Source organism: Manis pentadactyla, chromosome 9 (assembly GCF_030020395.1).
Source record: "Manis pentadactyla isolate mManPen7 chromosome 9, mManPen7.hap1, whole genome shotgun sequence".
NCBI classification, from domain to species: Eukaryota; Metazoa; Chordata; class Mammalia; order Pholidota; family Manidae; genus Manis; species Manis pentadactyla.
This window is the reverse complement of record NC_080027.1, coordinates 15,377,414-15,399,598: the sequence shown is the minus strand read 5'-3', so window position 1 is coordinate 15,399,598 and position 22,185 is coordinate 15,377,414. Positions and strand designations below refer to the sequence as shown.

General features: G+C 40.6%; 1 protein-coding gene and 1 pseudogene across 6 annotated transcripts in view; one reads left to right on the top strand and one right to left on the bottom strand.

Annotated features, from left to right (window-relative positions):
* Window positions 1-22,185, top strand: part of FADS2 (fatty acid desaturase 2) — a 115,921-nt gene that overhangs the window by 32,868 nt on the left and 60,868 nt on the right. The window lies entirely within an intron of this gene.
* LOC118931542 (swi5-dependent recombination DNA repair protein 1 homolog) lies at window positions 10,702-11,696 on the bottom strand (annotated as a pseudogene).

Genomic DNA, 22,185 nt, shown 5'->3' with positions numbered 1-22,185 from the left:
TCTGAAGAGACCAATTACAAGGAATGAAATTGAATTGGTAATTTTTAAAATTCCCAAAAAACAAAAGTCCAGGACCAGATGGTGTCACAGGTGAATTCTAACAAACATTTAAAGACGAGCTAATACCCATCCTTCTTAAAATATTCCAAAAAATAAAATGGAATACTTTCAAACTCATTGTATGAGGCCAGCATCACAATAATACCAAAACCAGACAAAGACAATACAAAAAAGAAAATTACATATCAATATTCCTGATAAACATAGTTGCAAAAGTTCTCAACAAAATATTAGCAAACCAAATTCAAAAATACATCAAGGATCATATATCATGACCAAGTGGGATTTATTCAAGGAATGCAAGGATGGTACAATATTTTTAAACCAATCAATATGATATACCACATTAAAGGAAGGATAAAAACTATATGATTATCTCAATAGATGCTGAAGAAGCATTTGACAAAATTCAACATCCATTCATGATAAAAACTCAACAAAATGGGTATAGAGGGAATATACTCAACATAATAAAGGCCACATACAACAAACTCACAACTAACATCATACTCAGCAACAAGACAAGAATGCCCCCTCTCATCACTTTTATTCAGCATAGTACTGGAAGTCATAGCCACAGCTATCAGACAAGAAACAGAGATAAAAGGCATCCAACATGGTAAGGAAGAAGTAAAACTGTCACTATTTGCAGACGACATGATACTATATATAGAAAACCCTAAAGACTCCAACCAAAAAGCTATTAGAACTAATAACTGGATTCAGTAAAGTTGCAGGATACAAAATCAACATACAGAAATCTCTAGCATTACTATATACTAAAAATGAACTCCCAGAAAGAGAAAACAGGAAAACAGTTCCATTTACAATTGCATCAAAGAGAGTAAAATACCTAAGAATAAACATAGCCAAGGAAGTGAAAGACCTATACTCTGAAAACTGTAAGACACCGATGAAAGAAATTGAAGAAGACACAAATCAATGGAAATCTGTCCTGTGTTCATGGATAGGAAGAATGAATATTTTCAAAATGGCCATCCTGCCAAAAGCAATTTACAGATTCAGTGCAATCTCTATCAAAACACAAGGGTGTTTTCCAGTGAACTAGAACAAATAATCCTAAAGTTCATATGGAACCACAAAAGACCCCAAATAGCCAAAGCAATCTTGAGAAATAAAAATAAAGCTGGGGGTATTATGCTCCCTGACCTATCCTACAAAGCTATGGTAATCAAAACAGGATGGTACTGGCATAAGAACATACCCATAGATCAATGGAGCAAGATAGAGAGCCCAGAAATAAACCCATCCATACATGATCAATTAATATATGACAAAGGAGGCAAGAATATACAGTGGGGAAGAGACAATTTCTTTAATAAATGGTATTGGGAAGACTGGACAGCTACATGCAAGAAAATGAAACTGGATTACTCCCTAACACCATATACAAAAGTAAGCTCAAAACAGATTAAAGACCTAAATATAAGACGTGAAGCCATAAAACTCTTAGAAGAAAACATAGGCAAAAATCTCAAACATAAGCATAAGTGTCTTTTTTTCTGGGCACATCTCCCCAAGGAAGGAAAACAAAAGCAAAAATAAACAGGTGAGACTACAAAAAACTAAAAAGCTTCTGTATAGCAAAGGACACCATCAACAGAACAAAAAGGTAACCTGCTGTATGGGAGAATATATTTGTAAATAATTTATCCAATAAGGGGTTAACACCCAAAATATATAAAGACCTCACACATCTCAACACTAAAATAATCCAATTAAAAAATGGGCAAAGGACTTCACTATTTTTCCAAAGACATACAGATGGCCAACAGGAACATGAAAAGATGCTCCATATCGCTAATCATCAGGGAAATACAAGTCAAAACTACAGTGAGATATCACCTCACACCAGTTAGAATGGCCACTTCCCAAAAGACAAGAAATAACAAGTGGTGGCAAGGATGTGGAGAAAAGGGAACCCTCTTACACTGTTTTTGGGAATGTAAGCTGGTGCAGCCACTGTGAAAGGCAATATGGAGGTTCCTCAAAAAACTGAAAATAGAAATAGAAATACCATATGACACAGTAACTCCACTTGTAGGAATTTACCAAAGAAAAAATCACTGATTTGAAAAGATAGATGCACCCCTATGTTTACTGCTGCATTATTTACAATAGCCAAGATATGGAAACAACCAAAGTATCCATCAATAGATGAATGGTTAAAGAGGAAGTGGTACATATATACAATGGAATATTATTCAGCCACAGAAAGAAGGGAGGAAGGAAATCCTCCCATTTGTGATATGGATGGACCTTGAGAGTACTATGCTAAGTGGAATAAGTCCCACAGAGGAAGATAAAGACTGTATAATCTCTTGTACGTGGAATTTTTGAAAAATGAACTCATAGAAACAGTAGCTTGGTGATAGCCAGAGTTGGAGTGAGGTGGATGAGGGAGAAATGGGTGAAGGTACAAACTTCTAGTTGTAAGATGAGTAAGTTGGGGATCTAATGTACAGCATGGTGACTATAGTTAACAATACTGTATTGTACATTTGAAAGTTGCTAAGAGAGTAGATCTTAAAAGTTCTCACCATCCACATACACAAAATTAACTATGTGAGCTGAATGTGTTAACTAACGTTATTGTAGTAATCATTTTGCAACATTACATATATCAAATCACCATGTTATATGCCTTAAACTTATATGTCAAATATATCTCAACAAAGCTGGGGGGTGGGTAATGAACAATTTGATTGAAACATGGGCAAAAGACTTCAACAGACACCTCACCAAAGAAGATACACAAATGGCAAGTAAGCACATGAAAAAATGTTCAACACCATACATATTTAGAGGACTGCAAGAACGAGATACACCCTCACATTTATTACAATGGCAAAAATCCAAAACACTAATAATACCAAATGCTGAAAAGGATGCAGAGCAATAGGAATTCTTATTCATTGTTGGTAGGGATACAAAACAGTACAGTCACTTTGAAGGACATTTCTCATGGCTGGGAAGTCCAAGATCAAGGTGCTGACTGACTGGGTGTCTGGTGAGAAAGTCCACTCCTAGATGGCTGTCTTTTCACTTTAACCTCGTATGGTGGAAGGGTCCAGGGCTTGTTTTATGCCACAAATCCCATGAGGGCTCTAACCTAATGACCTAATTACCCATTAATCCAACACCATCATGTTGGGCATTAGGACTCAACATATGAATTTTGGAGTAAACACAAATATTCAGTCCATAGCGTACTTTGTGATATCAATTATATGACATTCTGGAAACGGCAAAATTATGGAGACAGTAAAAAGATCAGTGGTTGCCAGGGATGAGTAGGTGGAGGACAGGATTTTTAGGGCAGTGAAACTATTCTGTATGATACTATAATGGTAGATACATGGCAATATACTTTTGTCAAAACCCCTAAAACTGTACAGCCCTGAGAGTGAACCCTAAAATACTGACTTGGAATGATAACAATGTGTCCATATCGGTTAATCAGTTGTAACATGTTCTGCTGCTGAGGGTTACTGATAGTGGAGGAGGCTGTGTGTGTGTAGGCACAGGGGCTTTATGGGAATTGTACTTTCTGCTCAATTTTGCTGTGACCCTAAAACTGCACTGAAGAATAAAGTATATTACACTAAAAAAAAAAGACTTTAAAAATCTAAAACCATCTGTTCTGTCAGATAGTCCCACCTTGAATCAAAATGCTGGATGATCTCTGTAGTATCCACTTTCCAACTAGGACCTTGAGAAAGTCATGTGACCACATTAGGGCTTGATTTATTTTCTACTTGAAAACAAAGAGTTGGGCTGTATGAGTGGTTCAGGTGCTTTTGAGTTCTTCATGAGAAACAAAAATAGAAATCAGTGTAGGGTTGTCAACTTTTCATTTTGTCAAATAAACATATTTTTTAAATTCCACCATCTACTGTTTCCTCTTTGTTATAGAAAAGATTTTAGTACAAATAAATTGGGATACAATTCTTTAATAAAAGGCAATTATTTCAATTGAATATACATTTTATTTTTATAAATGTGGTTTTATGGAAAATTACACTTTTCTTTATTTTTCTAATTTTGTCATTAACTGCTGAAAACATCTGGTATCAGTTTGTAGACTAGCACTTGAGCTAAGTAAATGGTATCTTGTAACCCTAACATTTGGAGACTTTATGCACACATGAGTTTTGTGTTGCAGAAGGGTCCACAGTACACATCCTGAATGCTGGTCCTGAGCAAAAAAAAAAGCTATCAGTGCTGAAGCCCCTGCCATATGTGCTGGGCATATTATTGCTAATACTTGAAACAACAATATGCGGAAACAGCAAGTAACCTTCCCAGAGTCATACTGTGGTGGTAGCAAGACCAGGACACAGACCTCGGCCTGTCTTAACTCTAAAACCCATATTGTTTCTGCCCTCAGATTCTGGTTTTATCCCAGCTGTCTCTTTTTTTCTGGAAATAGCACCCTTCTCTTCCAAAAATAGCTCCTTCCCCCTCTCCAGCATGTGGATTATTTGAGATCAATCTCTAGGCCATAGCTGATTCATTTAGGCACAGGAACTGATCTAAGAAGGTAGTGCCAGTCAGAGTTCTTCCTCGAGTTTGAGTTTACAGTTCGAGAGGTTAGAAGGCATTACATCCCCATGCAGCAAGCCAGAGGGTCTAAGACTGAGTAGTTTTCAGCAGTCTGTCCACCAGAAACAGTCTGTAAGGAGAGAGAATGGAGTGATATCAAAGAGAAATAGGGGAGAAAACTGGCAGCCTTCAAGTCCCTAATCTACTTGTTCCCAAGACCCCCTCCATGCCCACCTTTCTGTGGTTAGATAGTTCCACTTTCCCTTGAGTTTAGTGAGGCAACAAATGTTGAATTTTCCTGAGCCAGTTCAAGTCTTGTCACCTGCAGCCAGCACAGCTTAGATCCTAGTGCTCATCTTTCTCCCCAGGAAGGAGGTGGCACCATATTATGTGGACTTCAGAGTAGGATCCTTGAGAAGATGTGGACAAACAATGCTTCATGGTGTCAGCGCTTTAGAAACTGTCAGAAGTACTTACATTAAGCCACTGCAGAGGGGACAAGAGACTTGGCTGTTGTCTCAAACACCAGACAATGTATTAGGCTGTTACTGTGCCAAAAGACAAAAGCCTTAGATCTCTTTGAGAGAACAAAACAACAAGCCCTGTGTGTTCATTTTCAGTTCAGTTACTTTTGAAATAATAAAAAGAAGTGCAATTTATGAACCAAAACACTTCTCCACCTGTCATGCTTTATAATTCTAACATTTTATAATTGTGTTTATTTTTAGGGACTTATGTACATTCACAGGGTTCAAAATTCAAAAGGTCTGATAAAGAACACAGTGAAAATTTTCCCTTCATCTCTGCCCCTGATCTAGTCCTTCCTATCCCCCAGGCAACTGATACAACCAGTAATTACTGTTAAAATATATCTCTGGAATTATTTCCAGATATACTGTCCACACATATATGTTGGCTTTTGCTGCATGATAAATCACTCCAAAACGTAGTGGCTTAAAACAACAAGCATTTGTATCACTCAAGGGCCAGCTGGGTAGTATTGTCCAGGCTTACTCACTGAGGTGGATGGTCTTGAATGGCCTCTGTCACTTGTCTGGCAGTTGGCAGGCTATTTGGACTAAGGAGTCTTCACATATCTGGAGTCGACTCAGTGTCAGCTGATGGGACAGCCATGCATCTTCCATCATGCAACAGGCTAGCCCAGCCTCACTCATATGATGACAGAAGAATTCCCAGCAGCAAAAGAGGGAACACACCACAGCACAGGCACTTTTCAAGCCTCTGTCTCCGTCATATTTGAAACTTTAAGCACATAAAATCAAAGCAAATAACAAGTTCATATTCAAGGGGTTTGGAAAAATAGACTCCACATCTCAAAGGAAAAAGCTGTAGAGTCACACTGCAAAAGGCCTTTGTGCAGGGATGAGAAAAGTTTGTGGTATTTTTTGCAGCCTACAACAGCATATGTTTGTGACTTTGACTGTAGGTATGCATGTACAAGCATGTGTGTGTATACTTTTTCCTGTTTTTTTGCATAAAGGACAGTATACAGTATACTATTTTATGGCTTTTTATACATATTTAAAACCTGTTTTACAAACCTAGATGTCAGTCAAAACATGAATGTTCATAGCTTAGATGGTAAAGACAGATTGTGTAGCTAATCACTTTGACAAGAGAGTTGCTATCTCTTTATGTCAAATGGTAGGAAGCTCAAATGGAGGGCTCTGTAATTTACAGCAGAGAACAGAACAGACTTAACTTTAGTTTTACTTGGTACTTTGACCCCAGTTGATTCCTGAGCTAATCAAGGGTCTTGGTATAGTTCTCTAAGATTGGAAAGTCAGTTTCTCACAGAAGTACCCATTCACCAATCTGAATGATCAAAGTACTTTTTGGTCCAAAGATTTCCTTCATAGTCTCCAACCAATTAGAGCTGATAACCTCAGAAGAAGACTCATTTCTTCATTATCCTTTATCTGAGAGAGCCCTTGTATTGTCCTTCTTTGGGTCTCAAATGATACCTTTTCTGGAAGGCCTTCCCACCTAATACAAAAGAGTACTCTACTTGACTCCTGGCTTACTCCTCCTTCTCAACTTTATTCTTTCTATAGCATAGTCACCACCAGACATACTAGATATTTATCTGTCTGTTATCGTTTATCTCTAGGAGGGCAGGGACTTTCTCTTGTTTACTCCTGTATCCCCAGCACCCAGAACAATGATTGGCACTTAGGAGGCTCTTGATAAGTATTTTTTGAGTAAGTGAAAATAGTATTTCACAGTTACCTTTCTAAGCCCTAGTTACCTCATCTTTAAAATGGAGGTTTTTAATACCTCCTCCATTAGATTTCCATGTGGAGTTAAATGAGTTATGCATGTACCACACCTGATACAATGTATGACATCTACACAAACCTCCACTGGTCAGTAAATCAGAAGATGTGCACATAGCCTTCACTTACATAAGGGCATAAATGTTCATATTAGCAAGTAGTACATCTCTTGGGACATTTGAACTTTGGTATGGATCAAAACCTTGTAAAAATAGGAAAGTCAGCCTTTTATAAGGTTACTCTGGACTTCCCCTGCAGTATAGCAGAGTGAACATGTGTGTGTGTCTCACCAACTCGTGATATTCCATTAAAATGAAATGAAAAAGAGACAGAAAACTAAACTAATGATACTGAGGAAAACAGAATGGGCCACCAATGGACAAGGAATTTCTTTTTCTTTTTTTTTAAATTTTGGACATAGAGTTTAATTACCCGCTAGACCATCCCCATGGAAATGTGGCAAATGGATGGAAACAAGGTTCTTAAACTTAGGAGAGAGGCAGGCATTTTTAGTTCAGTTTCGGTTTAGGCATTCATTAGACTGGACTACTTTTTAACATTTAAAATAAAACTTTTTTTTACCATGATAAACAAAACACTGTATTAAAACTGATTTCTGGAATTTCCCAAATTATTTTTTTAAACATAATTTAACCTTTTCTTTCTATATTAGTTTAAATGTAAAGTTTTCTTTGGCAAATTTATCCAAAATACTAAATTTTCATTTTAGAAATTAGTTTATATTTTTATAACAGAGGCCCTAAATTGATGTTCATCAAGATACCTTTCTCTAAGCTCTAATAGTTTATACCTTCCATTTAAAATATATAAGTATCTTTTAAGTTGTCATTCTCAAAGATATTCTTGAAAAAATTATGAATTAAACACCTATAAATTCTTCTTCAATGATGCCCAAAGTCAGTAGAAGGAGGGACATAATAAAGATTAGCAGAAAAAAATAAAATCGAGAAGAATAAAACAATAGAATCAATGAAAGCAAGAGCTGGTTCCTCAAGAAAATAAACAAAATAGATAAACCCCTAGCCAAACATATCAAGAAAAGAAGAGAATCTACACACACAAACAGAATCAGAAATGAGAAAGGAAAAATCACTATAGATACCACAGAAATACAAAGAATTGTTAGAGAATACTATGAAAAATTATATGACAACAAACTGGGTAACCTAGAAGAAATGGACAACTTTCTAGAAAAATACAACCTTCCAAGGCTGACCAAGGAAGAAACAGAAAATCTGAACAGACCAATTACCAGCAACAAAATTGAAGCGGTAATCAAAAAACTACCTAAGAACAAAACTCCTGGACCAGATCACTTCACTGCTGAATTTTATCAAACATTTAGTGAAGACCTAATACCCATCCTCCTTAAAGTTTTCCAAAGAGTAGAAGAAGAGGAGATACTTCCAAACTCATTCTATGAGGCCAGCATCACTCTAATACCAAAACCAGGCAAAGACACCACAAAAAAAGAAAATTACAGACCGATATCCCTGATGAACATAGATGCAAAAATACTCAACAAAATATTAGCAAACCGAATTCAAAAATACATCAAAAAGATCATCCAGCATGATCAAGTTGGATTTATGCCAGGGATACAAGGATGGTACAACATTTGAAAACCCATCAGCATCATCCACCACATCAACAAAAAAAAGGACAAAAACCACATAATCATCTCCATAGATGCTGAAAAAGCATTTGACAAAATTCAACATCCATTCATGATAAAAATTCTCAACAAAATGGGTATAGAGGGCAAGTACCTCAACATAATAAAGGCCATATATGACAAACCCACAGCCAACATTATACTTAACAGCGAGAAGCTGAAAGCTTTTCCTTTAAGATTGGGAACAAGACAAGGATGCCCACTCTCCCCACTTCTTTTCAACATAGTACTGGAGGTCCTACCCACGGCAATCAGACAACACAAAGAAATAAAAGGCATCCAGATTGGCAAAGAAGAAGTTAAACTGTCCCTATTTGCAGATGACATGATATTGTACATAAAAAACCTAAAGAATCCACTCCAAAACTACTAGATCTAATATCTGAATTCAGCAAAGTTGCAGGATACAAAATTAATACACAGAAATCTGTTGCACTCCTATATACACTAACGATGAACTAGCAGAAAGAGAAATCAGGAAATCAATTCCATTCACAGTTGCATCAAAAAGAATAAAATACCTAGGAATAAACCTAACCAAGGAAGTGAAAGACCTATACTCTGTAAACTACAAGACACTCATGAGAGAAATGAAAGAAGATACCAATAAATGGAAACACATTCTGTGCTCCTGGATGAGGAGAATTGTCAAAATGGCCATCCTGCCTAAAGCAATCTACAGATTCAATGCAATTCCTATCAAAATACCAACAGCATTCTTCAATGAACTAGAGCAAATCATTTTAAAATTCATATGGAACCACAAAAGACCCCAAATAGCCAAAGCAATCCTAAGAAGGAAAAATAAAGCTGGGGGAATTATGCCCCCCAACTTCAAGCTCTACTACAAAGCCACAGTAATCAAGACAATTTGGTACTGGCACAAGAACAGAACCATAGAACAATGGAACAGATTAGAGAGCCCTGATATAAACCCAAACATATATGGTCAATTAATATACGATAAAGGAGCCATGGACATACAATGGGGAAATGACAGCCTCTTCAACAACTGGTGTTCGCAAAACTGGACAGCTAACATGCAAGAGAATGAAACTGGATTATTTTTTTAACCCCATACACAAAAGCAAACTCGAAATGGATCAAAGACCTGAATGTGACATGAAACCATAAAACTCTTAGAAGACAACATAGGCAAAAACCTGAATATAAGCACGAGCAACTTCTTCCTGAACGCATCTCCTCAAGCAAGGGAAACAAAAGCAAAAATGAACACATGGGACTACATCAAACTAAAAAGTTTCTGTACGGCAAAGGACACCATCAACAAACAAAAAGGCATCATACAGTATGAGAGAATGTATTTGTAAATGACATATCCAACAAGGGGTTAACATCCAAAATATATAAAGAACTCACATGCCTCAACACCCAAAAAGCAAATAACCCAATTAAAAAATGGGTGGAGGATATGAAGAGACAATTCTCTGAAGAAGAAATTCAGATGGCCAACAGACACATGAAAAGATGCTCCATATCACTAATCATCAGGGAAATGCAAATTAAAACCACAATGAGATATCACCTCACACCGGTAAGGATGGCCAGCATTGAAAAGACTAAGAACAACAAATGTTGGCAAGGATGCAGAGAAAGGGGAACCCTCCTACACTGCTGGTGGGAATGTAAGCTATTTCAACCATTGTGGAAAGCAATATGGAGGTTCCTCAAAAACTAAAAAATAGAAATACCATTTGACCCAGGAATCCCACTCCTTGGAATTTACCCAAAGAATACAACTTCTCAGACTCAAAAAGACATATGCACCCCTATGTTTATCACAGCACTATTTACAATAGCCAAGAAATGGAAGCGTCCTAAGTGTCCATCAGTAGATGAATGGATAAAGAAGAGGTGGTACATATACACAATGAAATACTATTCAGCCATAAGAAAGAAATCCTACCATTTGCAACAACATGGATGGAGCTAGAGGATATGCTCAGTGAAATAAACCAGGCAGAGAAAGACAAGTGCCAAATGATTTCCCTCATTTGTGGATTATAACAACGAGGCAAAACTGAAGGAACAAAATAGCAGCAGAATCACAGACTCCAAGAAGGGACTAGTGGTTACCAAAGGAGAGGGGTGTGGGAAGGCAGGTTGGGAGGGAGGGAGATGGGGATTGAGGGGTATTATGTTTAGTATGCATGGTGTGGGGGTCACGGGGAAAACAATGTAGCACAGAGAAGGCACATAGTGGATCTGTTGCATCTTACTACACTGATGGACAATGACTGCATTGGGTTATGGGAGGGGACTTGATAATATGGGTAAATGTAGCAACCACGTTGTTTTTTCATGTGAAACCTTCATAAGAGTGTATATCAATAGTACCTTAATAAGAAAAATTTTTTTTAATTCTTCACTTCTGTCAAAGTATAGCAATTTGTCACCTAACCCATACTGGTCTATCAACTGAGTAAGGTCGAGTTTCTTGTTTTCCTCAGATATAGCTGACTGCAACTCATAAAGCAACAGCTGGCTACAGCTTTTTTCTATTAACAACTAACTGTAACTGAGAAAGGTCATTCTTTGATCTATACATTTTGACTAGTTTTAGCCTCCAGGGAAGGTCTTTCTCCTGTATCTGCTTCACCAGTTTTGGTTTTTCTTCATTTAATTCTTGTTTGGGAAGATTCTCATTCACAAAGTCATCCTGGAGATCACTACATGACCCAGTGTCAACTGACTTAGATTCACATGCATTGATATTCTTGAAGGGATTTTTTAAATATGTATTTTCAGATTCATTGTCTATATGTTTAACGCTTTCTCAAAATTCCAAACAGTTTTCTTCTGTTGAACATGCTGGTTTTTCTGAAAAGGTCTTATTTCCTTCATTTTCTACTTTAAGATGCTTTACCACATTGGAACAGGAATTAAATGAAGATCTAGTTTTCCTTAGTTGTTCTCTAAGTGTTGCACTCATAGGTTGTCTTCTTGAACTACTCGTGCAGGGAGATGGTAGACTTGTCGCAGGCCTGTGGAGTGCTAGGTAAAATCACAGCTGAGTCTGATGGACTTTCCATCTTGAAAATGAAATGTTGGTTTACGTCTCCCTACGCCTTTCCCAGTGCAGAAAACGTGTGCAGCTGAAGCCGTGAGCTGGTCCTGCTCTGGGCTGGACAAGGGATTTCACTGATTTTCCAGAAGTTTATAAAGTAAACAGAAATGTCCTGGTGGTTGAAATGGGGTGGAGGAGACCACAACCAAGAATAAGCACTGGACGATAGAGCCATTTTACTGAGCAGAATCCCAGAAGTAGGGTACTGGACAGAGGGTGGAGCAGGATTAATGGAAGTCAGTCTGTTGAACTGCACCTATCAGCTGCTCACACCTGCATGGCCCTCTCACTCCACCTTCACTCTTGTGCCAGTAGACAGCCAGCCATTTAGCCCCAGACAAAAATCCGGGGTAATATTCTCCAAAGAAATGGAATGAACTGCAGCTAAAGTGTTGGTGCCCCAGAGGAGTGGGTGTTCTGCCAGTTAAGGCTTTGCCACAAGCCAAAAGCTAGCTTCTTGCCCATTCATCCCATGCCGACCAACAAGCCCTACCCAGGTACAAAAGTGGACCAGGCAGAAGGAGGCTTTGTGGGGAGAGGAAATGCCCACTGGCTACCAGAATAATCACCCTTGCCTTCAGTAATAAATGTTGTCTACTTGGCTGTGCCACAGTTTCCAGATCAGACATTATCCCAGATGTTACTATGTTTTTTTTATAAGATTGACAATCAGTAGACTTTAGATAAAGCAGATTGTCCTTCATAATGTGGGTGGGCCCCATCCAACCAGTTGAAGGCCTTAATAGACCAAACACTGATTTCCCCCCAGCAAGAGGGAATTCTGCTGGAAAATGGCCTTCAGAGCTGAACTGAGCATTGGCTCTTTGTGTGTCTCCAGTCCTGCCCACCCTGCAGATATTAGAGTTGCCAGCCCTCATTATCATGAGAAGCAATCCCTTAAAATGATCTGTCTCTCTCTGTCTATATATTCACATCATGTTCTGGTTCTCTGGAGATCCCTGAATAATACAGACAGATATCTCTGGTTCTCTCCAAGGGACCTCCTGGCTCATAGAAAAGACAGGTATTTGCCAGTAGACATTAGAGGGGATTAAGTTGAGACAGTCATTCTATGCCAAGGAGACAGAGATTAAGCCAGTGAATTGCTTGTCATAACAGAGGTAGTTTGAGAATGGGATGTGTGCAAGCACTGAAGTCTCCTCTGCCAGCTTCCAGCTGGGGGGCTGAAAAACTAGCCTGAGCATTGGAAATGTGGCAATGAGGAATCAGACTCTAAGGAAGAAGACATTAGAACCTTCCCCCACTCAACTGACTCATCTCAAAAGTGCAAAATGTGCCAAGGTAAGGTGTGGGTCTAAGGGAGCTAAGAGGAACATGCCTGGGTGGGAAATCACAGAGGGCTTCTCTGAGGAAGCGGTATTTAGCTACAATCCAAAGGAGGGGTAGGAGTCACCTAGGAGTGGAGAGAGCCTTCCAGGTAGAGGGAACAGCCTGTGGGAGATCCCAGGCTGAGAGGAAGTTTACAGAATGAGGAGTCAGGGCTGGAGTGAAGTGGGTGAAGGAGAGGGTGGTGGAGCTGAAATGGGAGAGGTAAGCAGGGGAGGTGGGTAGAGTCTTGCTGGTCTATGTAAGGTATGTGGGCACTATTTGAAGGCCCATGCAAAATTATTGCCCAGTCTTCATTGAGAAAGTGGCCTGAGTATGTATTCAGTTAGTTTTTCCTGTCCCTCCTCTCCTGCAACTCCAATAACATATGTGAGAATGCTCGGTATTTCCATAGGTTACTGATGCTCTGCTCATTTTTTGTCAGTCTTCTTTCTCTCCATTGTTTAGTTTTGGACAGTTTTTATTGATGTTTTCAAGTTCGTTGATCTCTTCTGCAGTGTCTCTAATCAGCTGTTTATCCCATCCAGTGTAGTAGTTTTTGTCTTATCTATTGTCGTATTCATCTCTGGAAGTTCCATTGGGGTCTTTTTTTATATCTTTTATTTCTCTCATCTTGTTCTGTCTTCCTGTAGCTTCATAACAAATGGAGCATATTTCTAATAGCTTTTTTATATCCTGGTCTGCTAATTCCATTATCTCTGTCAATACTGGGTCTGTTTCTATTCATTGATTTTCCTCCAGGATGTGGGCCATATCTGCTGCCTCACATGTGTAATACTATCTGCCAGATTGGCTGCCAGACACTGTCAAGTTTACATTGATGGATGATGGATTTTATTATACTCATTTAAATAATGTTGGGCTTGTTCTGGCATGCAGTTAGTTACTTGGAATCAGTTTGATTCTTTGGGGAATTGCTTTTAAGCTTTGTTAAGGCAGGGCCATAGCAGCCTTTCATCTAGGGCTAAATTGTTCCCACTACCAAGGTGCTGACCTGTGTGTTGTGAGGTCTTTCCGCTCTGTCTACTGGAACCATTCCCAGCCCTGTGTGTGTTCCAGGAATTGTCCAGCTTTACAGCCTGCTGCTGGTTCTTTCCCTGATCTCAAGTAGTTCCTCTCACACTTGTTCTGGTCACCTCTTAGCCAGAGGCTCGAGTTCTCCTGCAGTGCTCCATGCAGCAGCCCCTGGTTGACATGGAACTTTGTTGTGAGTTGACAAGATGAGTTTGGGATGGAAACAACGGTGTTCCCTTTCCTGCTCAGAGGCCTTGGCCAGGGCCCCTGGCACATGGCTCCTGCTGTCCATGGTCCTCTGCTCACTTTCTCATTTCAGCAAGAAGGCTTTCTAAGGATAAGATACTATGGCCCATGAAAGATTTTTTAACCTGGACTGATATTGCTTAGGTGAAACAACAGAAAATGGCATTTTAAGTAATCTGTGTCTGAGGGGTCTCTTCTGCAGTTCTGTTCTGGGATTGTTCCCTGAACTGAAACCCATAAGCTGACCTCTGACTTACAGTCCTTTGCTTCTGTGATAACATGAGGGAATCTGGTTTTCTGACTTACCTGACTAAAATCCACAGAATTCAGTCCTGCGAGCATGTATGAACATCGTATTTTCACACAGCCTCTCTGGATGAGTTTTATATTTTTCTTCCTTTTTTTTCTCTTTCTGTAGCAATGGCAGGGCCAGTGAGATGAGACTGGGCCACAGCAGATACTCTGGAGCACCAAGACTTAGGGCCCGATGTTGCAGATTGACATGGCAGAAACTTCTATGGACAGATTATTAAGGGAAATCGGCAGGGGGGTTATCTGTACTAGGAAGCTAAATCCCTTGCTGTTCTAACAAGAACATTAGTGACTTGACAAAGCGGGAGGGATACCCACAATGGCGCACCTATTAAAGGAGAGACCCTTTATTTTATTTCTTTCTTAAATTGAGATAACATTCACATAAAATTAACCACTTTAAAGTATAATTTTGGAGTATTTAGTACATTCACAATGTTGTGTAACCATCATCTCTATCTGTAGTTCCAAAAGGTTTTATCACTCTGAACAGAAACTGTACCAGTATGCAGTCACTCACTGCCCCCCACTCCCCCAAGCCCCTGAGAGGAGCCCTATTTTACATAGGATTTCTGAGTGCCTGGGTTGGCACTAAGAATATTTTTTTCTCAAGGACTTTGAGGCATGGAGGAAAGAATAAGCATGAACTTTGGGGCCAGACAGGGCCAGGTTCCAAAGCCAGCTTTATCACTTATCTGGGTAACCCTGGGCTAGTTGCTTAATTTTTCTGAGCCACAAGGAATGGATAATATCTATTTGATACTCAGTGTTGAAATATCTGGAGGGGAATATTTCTTAAGAATTGAAAATCAGGTATCGAGGCTGCTGGTCCTTGGGTAAATGTCAAAGAGCAGCCCTTCATTCTTCAGGGTCTCTATGGAGGGCTCTGGGAAGCTTGAACATGGTCCTGGTGTTCTTCCATTGACCGTTAGCAGGAAAGCCTTGGGAACTTATATTCCAGCATATTTCAGGACATCAGCTTCTACTTCCAATAATTAGTACCATGCTTGGCTCATAGATACTCAAGAATGAATGAATACATGAGGCAGTCATTACCTACTCAGGCAATTCTCGAGACGTCTTGGGAATTGAGTCTGGGTGTTAGTCAAGGGTCATAACTAGATCTGTGGGAACCATGGACTCCCAATAGGGCAGGTGGGAATAGCCTTTTAGGGTTAGCAAGTAACATTACCCCTGTGGAGTTCTCTGCCTCTTAGACTCTTCCACTGGAGTATCATGATGGCAGAGGAGAGTGAGTGAGACCCCTGGGCATGGGCCAAGTTCATCCTCTGGCCTTGTGTACCCTCAGAGGTACTGGCTTCCTAGTCTAGGAGGCCCAGCAAAGGCAAAGTCACTGGGCTCCCCACCCTTCCCTGATGAGCAGAACACTCCCATGTTCTCAGGGATCTCATAGTGGGCATTTGTCATTCTTGATCACAGTGGTTGCCGTGCTTTTCTGGGTAGCAGTCTGTGAAATCCATAAGTGGGTTATGAAGGTTGAGGACAATCTGGTTATGGGTTCCCTGGCTGGAGGAACAAACTGACATGGGCTTTAGAGCCATTGGGGAGTATACAACTTTGTAGAGGCCTAGCAACCTAGCCTTAGCAAGCTGCAGAGTCCCAGGGTAAACTCAGAACTGGTCCTTCAGAGCTCTTCTGGACGTAGCCAAGCCAAGCCAGGGGGCTGTGGGCCTCGAGCTCCTGGCAGTGATCAGGTCTGGCCTCGTATATCCAGTGAAGACAATTGTTTCCATTCCCAATGCTCAGATATAATCTGACCTGCTTTAGAAGTCCTAGCAAGAGGAGAGGTTCCAGGAATTGGGATGATCTGGAGCCTGTTTCAGTAATGCTGGTAAAGTCCCAAGAATGTAATTCTGGGGTCTTGGGGGAGTCTCACAGGTCAGCAAAGCTGTGACTTATTCAGAAGACATGGTTTGATGGATTTCAGAGGTTTAGAGAGAACAGGTTGGGTTTCTTAGAGGTAGAAGAAGAGGGGGTGTGGCAGGCTCGGCTAGATCCAGGGTCAAGGCATTTCCTGTGTGAGTTTTGGGGCTCCTCTTTTATTAGAGTTCCCCAAAATCTTGTCAAAATTCAGTAACAACCTCCTTGCTATTTTCTGGCAGGTGAGCCACAGCCCACTGATGGCTTATTAGCCAGAAGTCTGAGTAAGGTCCTGTCATTAGTCTTCCTGAAAGGCTCTTTGCTTGCAGAATGAATGCAGAAGGTGGATGTCATCAGCAACTGTGGAACCACTTCCCAAGCCTTGGGTCAATCTCTGGAGAGCACTTCCAGAGGGAAGGGGGGCCAGGAGCCCTGAAGACCAGTGGGCCTTGGTTCACCCACCCATGTGAAAAAATGGCCCTAAACCTTCTACTAGGGAGGACTTGTTTCTCTCTCTCTCTCTCTCTCTCTCTCTCTCTCTCTCTCTCTCTCTCTCTCTCTCTCTCTCTCCCTCTCTCTCTCTTTTTGCTCTCCATGGACTTCCAGAGAAACATGGGGCTTTTTGTTCATTTAGGGATAAGTCAGCCTCAACATCTGTCCGGGTAGTTTCCCCTGCGGGTTTGTGTAATGAGACCCATCTTCTGGAAAGCAAGGAGGCAGTGAAGGAAGGCACACAGTACTGTGTGAGTGGGAGAAGGGGAGAAGGGGAGGACACCTAAGGATGCAGAAGGTAGGCTGCCCACTCTAGGATGACACATTCGCAGAGAGGGCTACAGGTGAGGTGGGGAGCATTATGACAGAAGCTAGACACAGATCAGCCGTGGCCAGTGAGCTGTGGCCAGGGATTTGGACATTTTTCCAGCAGAAATGAAATATCCAGGACAGTTTTAAGTTGCAGAGGAGTACGATTGGACTTGCCATGAAGGACCTTACTGGCTACAGTGTGAGAAAGGCTGGTGGTCTAGATTGGCGTAATGGCAGTGGAGTGAAATGAAATGCTTGGACAGGGTTTAGTGTCCGTTGAACGCCGGCAAAAAGAAACCAGTGGTGATTTTTTGTCTTGGGTGAAGAGTGGTGCTATTGGCTGAGGGAAGAGGGCTGTGGGAGCAGGCTGAAGGAATATGATGAACTTAAGTTTGGATAGTCTGAGTCTGAGAAACTTCTGTGGTTCCCAGGCAAGGCTGTCCAGTCAGCAGTTGGAGAGAGGCTGCTGGTTAGAGACACAGGTCTGAGGGCCGTTGGCTATCGGTGAGTGAGGCTGAGGAGCAGCTGGGCCACCTCAGGGACACGGTGGAGGGAGAGGGAGATCTGGGCCAAGGCCCTGAGGGAGGACCACAGTGAGGTGCTGGGTGGAGGAAGGGGAGCCAGCAAAGGAGACTGAGAGGCCGCTGGGAGGGAAGGAGGAAAACCAGGAGAGTCCTGGCAGCCAGGGCAAATGTTCCAAAAGGAGAAAGTGGGCAACAGTGTTAAACACTTCCAAGAAACTATGAACACGTTCACTGTGCTTTGTAACATGGGACCATAGGTGATGGTCTTAGTGAGAGCGATGGTGCAGTAAAGGTGGACACAGATGTAGCAAGCTGAGACCTAAGAAAGTGGAGAAAAACACAGAGGACCCTGTGGGAAGTTTGGCTGTGAAGTGAAGGTAACAGGGCTTCCCTTGGGGACATGGAGTTGGGAGGCTGGTTACAGAGATGAGAGACTTCAGCCTTGTTTATATGCTTAAGGAAAGGACCAAAGAGAGAGCAGATTCATCAGTCCCCACTGAGGACATCTGGGTGTTTCCAGCTATGCTCCAATAACAGGGCAGCCTCATATGCACATCTTACACACTTGTCCATTTATTTCCTTGGCATAGATTCCCAGAAGGGGAACTACTGGGTCAAAAGCTATATATATTCAAAATTTAGTTATTACAATATAATGAATAATAAGAATACATATTTGGTCATTCATATGGCCAAATATATATTTCCCAGGTATATTTGGTCTTCATCCACAGTTCCTGAAAATACTGCAGTCTTAAAGGTAAAATGGTGTCTTGTCATGTTGATGAAAGACTTTTGGACCTCCACCCAAGGATGTGGGCTGGAGGTTGAATCAGTCAATGGCCAATGATTTAGTCAATCACTACTACGCAATGAAACCCTCTCGAAACCCCTGAGAAGAGCTTATTGCTCTCCTGAATCCTGGTTTTCTGGCAATGAGGGCTTCTATGCTTGGGGAGCCAGAATGCCTTCACGTACCACTGAGCTAGGCCCCAAGCACCACAAGGATACAAACTCCTTTGAGACCTTGCCCTATGTATCTCCTCACCTGACTGTTAACTTGTATCGTTTAAGCTATCCTTTACTAAACTGGTAAAGGTGTTTTCCTGAGTTGTATGAGCAGCTCTAGTAAATTAGTTGAACCTAAGGGGAAGGTCATAGGAACCTCCAGTCTGTAGCTAGTAGGTCGGAAGCACAGGTAACTGCCTGTGGCTTATGACTGGGGGTGGAGGGCAGTCTTGCAGGACAGAGTCCTTAACCTGGGGAAACTGGTTCTGTCTCCAGACAGCGTCAGAATTGAGTTGAATTCTCAGACACCCTGATGGTGTTTGGGAATTGGCCGCCCAGGAACCCTAAAGGAGTTATACTGTTGTGTATAATACCATTATTGTTGTATAGGAAAATAACCATAGTTGTATATTATCAAATTGCCCTCCACAAACTTTGAACCAATTTAGGCAACTTTTTATTGGTAGTGACTCCTCACAAGCTTTGAATTACATCCATTTTTAAGATCTTTGTCAGTATGATTGACCAAAAATATTTGTCAATGCTATTTTTATTGCTTTTCTTTGGATACTAATGACTTTAGGGCTCTTCTCCTATGTCATTGACTCTTTTTATTACTTTTTACTTTTTTTAAATTTAGGTATCATTAATATACAATTACATGAGCAACATTGTGGTTACTAGATTCCCCCCATTATCAAGTCCCCACCACATACCCATTACAGTCACTGTCCATCAGTGTAGTAAGATGCTATAGAATCACTACTTGTCTTCTCTGTGCTATACTGCCTTCCCTGTGACCCCCCCCATTATGTATGTTAATCGTAATGCTCCTTATTCCCCTTATCCCTCCCTTCCCACCCATCCTCCACAGTCGCTTTCCCTTTGGTAACTGTTAGTCCATTCTTGGGTTCTGTGAGTCTGCTGCTATTTTGTTCCTTCAGTTTTTACTTTGTTCTTATACTGCACAGATTAGTGATATCATTTGGTACTTGTCTTTCTCTGCCTGGCTTACTTCACTGAGCATAATACCCTCTAGCTCCATGCATGTTGTTGCAAATGGTAGGATTTGTTTTCTTCTTATGGCCGAATAATATTCCATTGTGTATATGTACCACATCTTCTTTATCCCTTCATCTACTGATGGACACTTAGGTTGCTTCCATTTCTTGGCTACTGTAAATAGTGCTGCAATAAACACAAGGGTGCATATGTCTTTTTGAAACTGGGTTCCTGTATTCTTAGGGTAAATTCCTAGGAGTGGAATTCCTGGGTCAAATGGTATTTCTATTTTGAGTTTTTTGAGGAACCTCCATACGGCTTTCCACAATGGTTGAACTAATTTACATTCCCACCAGCAGTGTAGGAGGGTTCCTCTTTCTCCACATCCTTGCCAACATGTGTTGTTGTTTGTCTTTTGGATGTTAGCCATCCTAACTGGTGTGAGGTGATATCTCATTGTGGTTTTAATTTGCATTTCTCTAATGATTAGCAATGTAGAGATCTTTTCATGTGCCTGTTGGCCATCTGAATTTCTTCTTTGGAGAAGTGTCTGTTCAGCTCCTCTGCCTATTTTTTAATTGGGTTACTTGCTTTTTGTTTGTTGAGGTGCGTGAGCTCTTTGTATATTTTGGATGTCAACCCCTTATTGGATATGTCATTTATGAATATATTCTCCCATACTATAGGATACGTTTTTGTTCTACTGATGGTGTCCTTTGCTGTACAGAAGCTTTTTAGTTTGATATAGTCCCACTTGTTCATTTTTGCTTTTGTTTCCCTTGCCCGTGGAAATATGTTCATGAGGGAGTTGCTCATGTTTATATTCAAGGGATTTTTGCGTATGTTTTTTTCTAAGAGTCTTATGGTTTCATGACTTACATTCAGGTCTTTGATCCATTTTGAGTTTGCTTTTGTGTATGGAGTTAGACAGTAACCAGTTTCATTCTCTTACATCTAGCTGTCCTTTTGCCAACAACAACTGTGGAAGAGGCTGTCATTTCCCCATTGTATACCCATGGCTCCTTTATCATATATTAATTGACCATATATGTTTGGGTTAATGTCTGGAGTCTCAATTCTGTTCCACTGGTCTGTGGGTCTGTTCTTGTGCCAGTACCAAATTGTCTTGATTACTGCGGCTTTGTAGTAGAGCTTGAAGTTGGCAAGTGGATTCCCCTGCTTTATTCTTCCTTCTCAGGATCACTTTGGCTATTTGGGGTCTTTTGTTGTTCCATATGAATTTTAGAACTATTTATTCCAGTTTGTTGAAGAATGCTGTTGGTATTTTGATAGGGATTACATTGAATCTGTACTTTGCTTTAGGCAGGATGGCCATTTTGACAATATTAATTCTTCCTACCCAAGAGCACGGGATGAATCTCCATTTATTAAGGTCCTTCTTTTTATTTCTTGAATTGCTAGTTAATATCCATCATCCATCTTTCTATTGGGATGATAGTCCTCATTTATCTATAATAACTCTAACTCTTTTATCTATAAATTTATCATATGTCATTTAACTTTATATTTTTCCATACCAAAGTTGAAATCATTTTGTAGAAAACTCTATCAACTTTTTCCTCTTTGTTTAGAACTTTGTTTAGAACAGTGTTGGCAGCCTCACCTGACTGGCAAGAGTGTCACTGTATTTCATTTTTTCCTATTTTTCTCTTAACCTACCCTTCTCTTCTACACCTCATTGGTGTCTGCAGATGGAAAAAAGGCAATGTGCCTTTTGTGCTCTTGCACCTGGTGTCTTTGGACTTTTCCTGGGGTGAGCCAGGAGACTGTGAGTCGGCTTGCCTTGGACTCTGGCTGAACAACCTCTACATGGTACACAGGCAAAAACACATGCTGTTTAGTCACTGGGTGAAGTGGGTGAGGGCCCCTCAGTGAACAGTTTCTACTCCCTGCTGAAAAGTTCCCAAAGCACGAGTTAAACAGCCTGAACCCAGCAATCCTGGAGAAGGCCCAGATGTCTTGGACCCTGCCTTCAACCTGCCTGGGAGAAATACTATAATGAACCCTCCTGTAAGTATTACTGTTGTTCATCTCCAAGGATTTGGGAGGTGATGGAGGTAAACTGTCAGGTGCCCTTGTTGCCACTTGGCAATTCTCAACTGCTTTCCTCCCTTGCTGTCGCTCCCCTTGTCCTTCAGTGACCCCAGTGCTTGATTACAGGCTGAGATTAGGGGTTGTCAAAAAATGTGATTCCCCATTGTTGGGGGGAAAGATGTCAGAGACTAGTATATGGGAGAAAAGGGAAAGAGTAGTTTTCACCTTACTTACTATTATTTTGTAACAGTAGAGAAAGTAACATAATGGACTCTTATCCCCATC